This window comes from Coregonus clupeaformis, chromosome 10 (genome assembly GCF_020615455.1).
Source record: "Coregonus clupeaformis isolate EN_2021a chromosome 10, ASM2061545v1, whole genome shotgun sequence".
NCBI lineage: Eukaryota > Metazoa > Chordata > Actinopteri > Salmoniformes > Salmonidae > Coregonus > Coregonus clupeaformis.
Genome location: NC_059201.1, coordinates 18,087,969 through 18,094,023, shown reverse-complemented (window position 1 = coordinate 18,094,023; position 6,055 = coordinate 18,087,969).

The window sequence follows — 6,055 nt, the reverse complement described above, 5'->3', positions numbered from 1 at the left end:
GAAGACAAGGTGAGCGCTACCATCAGTCCTGTGTCATGCCAACAGTAAAGCATCCTGAGACCATTCATGTGTGGGGTTGCTTCTCAGCCAAGGGAGTGGGCTCACTCACAATTTTGGCTAAGAACACAGCCATGAATAAAGAATGTTTCCAACATCCTCAGAGAGCAACTTCTCCCAACCATCTAAGAACAGTTTGGTGACGACCAATGCCTTTTCCAGCATGATGGAGCACCTTGCCATAAGGCAAAAGTGATAACTAAGTGGCTCAGGGTACAAAACATAGATATTTTGGGTCCATGGACAGAAAACTCCAAGCATTGATTATGCAAGAATGGGCTGCCATCAGTGAGGATGTGGCCCAGAAGTTAATTGACAGCATGCCAGGGCGGATTGCAGAGGTCTTGAAAAAGAAGGGTCAACACTGCAAATATTGACTCTTTGCATAAACGTAATGTAATTGTCAATAAAAGCCTTTGACACTTATGGAATGCTTGTAATTATACTTCAGTATACCATAGTAACATCTGACAAAAATATCTCATAAGACTGAAGCAGCGAACTTTGTGAAGACCAATACTTGTGTAATTCTTTTGACCACGACTGTAGTACTTACTATAGAATGGTGTGTTATACTGTTGAATACTATAGTAAATACTACAGTATTATCCACAAAAACACTGTAGTAAATACTACAGTAATGTCTGCAAAAACACTACACTTTTTTAACTATAGTAAAAACTACAGTATTTAATTTGTCTATACCCTGCCCATTCCCCTCCGCCATATCGCAATTTGTGCCAACTATAAGTAAAAAATCTACATACCAAGTATATACCATATATTGTGTTCCCTACAGGTTATAGAAAAGAGAAGAAACTCTGAACTATCAATTCAGACCTACTTACTTACTTACTTACCGGTTATGGAAAATTAGCTATTTTAATAATTCTCGAGTAGGTTTCCTGAAGGAGAAAGCCTCCACTTTTATGTCAAAGATAATCAAACAAAAACACTATAGTAAATACTACAGTATAGTACAGTCTGCAAAAACACTACATTAAATACTACAGTATAGTACAGTCTGCAAAAACACTACATTAAATACTACAGTATAGTACAGTCTGCAAAAACACTACATTAATTACCATAGTATATACTATCAATAAAATCTATTTATAAAGCCCTTTTTACATCAGCAGTTGTCACAAAGTGCTTATACAGAACAAAGCCTAAAACCCCAAAGAGCAAGAAATGCAGATGTAGAAGCACGGTTTTCTTTTACTACAGTATTTATACTATAATTAACTGTAAATACTAGAGTATACTACACTAAATAATACAGTGAATACTACAGTACAGTCTGTAAAAACACTACAGTGAATACTATAGTATTTATAACCAGTGTCGACCCGTCATTCAGGGCAAGTGAGGCCGATTGTTTTTCCATCACTCACAGCCGAAGATAGTAACATTTTGTATTCATCCAATGTCTGCCATGTTTTTGGATGACGTAAGGACGTTGTCGCTGCTCGTGCGGCTCACTGTGCGCACTGAGTACTAGTGCAAATGTGATGTTAGTCCGCATTAAACCGGATGCAACCTGGATATAGATTGTCCATGAATCGATGTATTCGAACGTGAGTAGATTACCTTGAAAACAATGACATCTTGGATGCAATCTCCAGTTCTTATTATACCTCAGTGGTGGAAACAGAACTGACATGCTATCCAGACCGCACATGTGCGACATCGCCCGCAAGTTGATTTTGTCCCCCCACACCAGACCCGAATAGGACATGGAGGTTGAAATATCAAAATAAACTCTGAACCAATTATATTGATTTGGGGACAGGTCGAAAAGCATTCAATATTTATGGCAATTTAGCTAGCTAGCTTGCTGTTGCTAGCTAATTTGTCCTGGGATATAAACATTGGGTTGTTATTTTACCTGAAATGCACAAGGTCAGTACAAGTCTGTTTTCTAGTAATCTCTCCTCCTTCAGACTTCTTCTTCTTCTGACTTTATATGGCTGTTGGCAACCAACTTTATGGTGCATTACCACAACCAACTGGACAGGAGCGTAGATCTAAGTTCATCTTTCAATCACCCACATGGGTAGATGCTCCTAAAAACCAATGAGGAGATGGGAGAGGCAGGACTTGCAGCGTGTTAAGCGTCACAAATAGAACCAAGTTCTATTTTAGCGCCTGGCCCTGCAGACGCTTGTTGATGCACGCGAGCAGTGTGGGTGCAATGATTGAATAACATGTATGTGTACATTTATTTTGCAACGCTCGCGCACGCGGCGCGTGCGGTATGGTCAGCATGTAACCCTGTTACATATAGACAGTATGGACAATATTGGGAAAGTATTCAGACCCAGTCTGATGTCCTGAGCGCTCTGGAGGAGGTTTTCATCAAGGATCTCTCTGTACTTTCCTCCGTTCATCTTTCCTGACTAGTCTCCCAGTCCCTGCCGCTGAAAATCATCCCCACAGCATGATGCTGCCACCACCATGCTTCACCGTAGGGATGGTGCCAGGTTTCCTCCAGACGTGACACTTGGCATTCAGGCCAAAGAGTTAAATCTTGGTTTCATCAGACCAGAGAATCTGTAAGAGCCTTTTGGCAAACTCCAAGCGGGCTGTCATGTGCCTTTTACTGAGGAGTGGCTTCCGTCTGGTCACTCTTCCATAAAGGCCTGATTGGTGGAGTGCTGCAGCGATGGTTGTCCTTCTGGAAAGTTCTCCTATCTCCACAGAGGAATTCTGGAGCGCTGTCAGAGTGACCATCGGGTTCGTGGTCACCTCCCTGACCAAGGCCCTTCTCCCCCGATTGCTCAGTTTGGTCGGGCAGCCAGCTCTAGGAAGAGTTTTGGTGGTTCCAAACTTCTACCATTTGAGAATGATTTAGGCCACTGTGTTCTTGGGGACCTTTCAATGCTGCAAAAATGTTTTGGTACCCTTCCCCAGATCTGTGCCTCGACACAATCCTTTCTCTGAGTTCTACGGACAATTCCTTCCACCTCATGGCTTGGTTTTTGCTCTGACATGCACTGTCAACTGTAGGACCTTATATAGACAGGTGTGTGCCTTTCCAAATCATGTCCAATCAATTGAATTTACCACAGGTGGACTCCAATCAAGTTGTAGAAACATCTCAAGGATGATCAATGGAAACAGGATGCACCTGAGCTCAATTTCGAGTCTCATAGCAAAGAGTCTGAATACTTATGTAAATAAGGTATTTCTGTTTTTTATTTTTAATACATTTTCCAACATTTCTAAAAATCTGTTTTTGCTTTGTCATTATGGGGTATTATGTGTAGATTGATGAGGAAAAATAATAATTTTATCAATTTTAGAATAAGGCTTTAACGTAACAAAATGTGGAAAAAGTCAAAGAGTCTGAATACTTTCCGAAGGCATATATATATATACAGTGCCTTCGGAAACTATTCAGACCACCTGACTTTTTCCACATTTGGTTACATTACAGCTTTATTCTAAAATTGATTAAATAAAATAAAAACTCCTCAGCAATCTACACACAATACCCCATAATGACAAAGGGAACTGTGTAGAAAATAGTAAAAATAAAGAAAAACCCTTGAATTAGTAGGTGTTCTAAAACTTTTGACCGTATATATATATATATATATATATATATATATATATATATATATATATATATATATACAGTGTGGAAAAAAGTATTTAGTCAGCCACCAATTGTGCAAGTTCTCCCACTTAAAAAGATGAGAGAGGCCTGTAATTTTCATCATAGGTACACGTCAACTATGACAGACAAATTGAGAAAAACAAATCCAGAAAATCACATTGTAGGATTTTTTTATCAATTTATTTGCAAATTATGGTGGAAAATAAGTATTTGGTCACCTACAAACAAGCAAGATTTCTGGCTCTCACAGACCTGTAACTTCTTCTTTAAGAGGCTCCTCTGTCCTCCACTCGTTACCTGTATTAATGGCACCTGTTTGAACTTGTTATCAGTATAAAAGACACCTGTCCACAACCTCAAACAGTCACACTCCAAACTCCACTATGGCCAAGACCAAAGAGCTGTCAAAGGACACCAGAAACAAAATTGTACACCTGCACCAGGCTGGGAAGACTGTATCTGCAATAGGTAAGCAGCTTGGTTTGAAGAAATCAACTGTGGGAGCAATTATTAGGAAATGGAAGACATACAAGACCACTGATAATCTCCCTCGATCTGGGGCTCCACGCAAGATCTCACCCCGTGGGGTCAAAATGATCACAAGAGCGGTGAGCAAAAATCCCAGAACCACACGGGGGGACCTAGTGAATGACCTGCAGAGAGCTGGGACCAAAGTAACAAAGCCTACCATCAGTAACACACTACGCCACCAGGGACTCAAATCCTGCAGTGCCAGACGTGTCCCCCTGCTTAAGCCAGTACATGTCCAGGCCCGTCTGAAGTTTGCTAGAGTGCATTTGGATGATCCAGAAGAGGATTGGGAGAATGTCATATGGTCAGATGAAACCAAAATTGAACTTTTTGGTAAAAACTCAACTCGTCGTGTTTGGAGGACAAGGATGCTGAGTTGCATCCAAAGAACACCATACCTACTGTGAAGCATGGGGGTGGAAACATCATGCTTTGGTGCTGTTTTTCTGCAAAGGGACCAGGACGACTGATCCATGTAAAGTAAAGAATGAATGGGGCCATGTATCGTGAGATTTTGAGTGAAAACCTCCTTCCATCAGCAAGGGCATTGAAGATGAAACGTGGCTGGGTCTTTCAGCATGACAATGATCCCAAACACACCGCCCGGGCAACGAAGGAGTGGCTTCGTAAGAAGCATTTCAAGGTCCTGGAGTGGCCTAGCCAGTCTCCAGATCTCAACCCCATAGAAAATCTTTGGAGGGAGTTGAAAGTCTGTGTTGCCCAGCGACAGCCCCAAAACATCACTGCTCTAGAGGAGATCTGCATGGAGGAATGGGCCAAAATACCAGCAACAGTGTGTGAAAACCTTGTGAAGACTTACAGAAAACGTTTGACCTGTGTCATTGCCAACAAAGGGTATATAACAAAGTATTGAGAAACTTTTGTTATTGACCAAATACTTATTTTCCACCATAATTTGCAAATAAATTTATAAAAAATCCTTCAATGTGATTTTCTGGATTTTTTTCCTCATTTTGTCTGTCATAGTTGACGTGTACCTATGATGAAAATTACAGGCCTCTCTCATCTTTTTAAGTGGGAGAACTTGCACAATTGGTGGCTGACTAAATACTTTTTCCCCCCACTGTATCTACATTGTAGAATAATAGTGAAGAGATCAAAACTATGAAATAACACATATGAAATCATGTAGTAACCAAAAAACTGTTAAAACTGAGATTATTCAAAGTAGCCACCCTTTGCCTTGATGACAGTTGTGCACACGCTTGGCATTCTCTCAACCAACTTCATGAGTTAGTCACCTGGAATGCATTTCAATTAACAGGTGTGCCTTGTTAAAAGTTAATTAGTGGAATTTCTTTCCTTCTTAATGCGTTTGAGCCAATCAATTGGGGTATACAGAAGATAGCCCTATTTGGAAAAAGACCTGGTCCATATTATGGCAAGAACAGTTCAAATAAGCAAAGAGAAACGACAGTCCATCATTACTTTAAGACATGAAACCTTCTGGTTTTACTACTTGGTTGCTATTGAGATGTGTAGTAAATAATTAGTGCTTTATATAGTAATTTAAGTAGTAATGAATGATAAATGGGGACGTTTCACTACTGGTGAGCACTACATATTTCCTACTCAAATCACGACTTAAAACCTCCACATTGCTACACAATTTTTGTATTTTTTATTAAATTAATGACATGTATTAAATTAATTAACTACAACACTTTTAATCCATTTTAGGCCTTGTCTTCATTCAGCGTTGACTTACAGTAACTATCTTCAGATCCTCTTTTTTGTTGCAGACACATTTCTCCACCACATAACCTTTTAGAAAATAAAAACAAGCACAAGAGACAACAAATTATTACTTAAGCCATTACC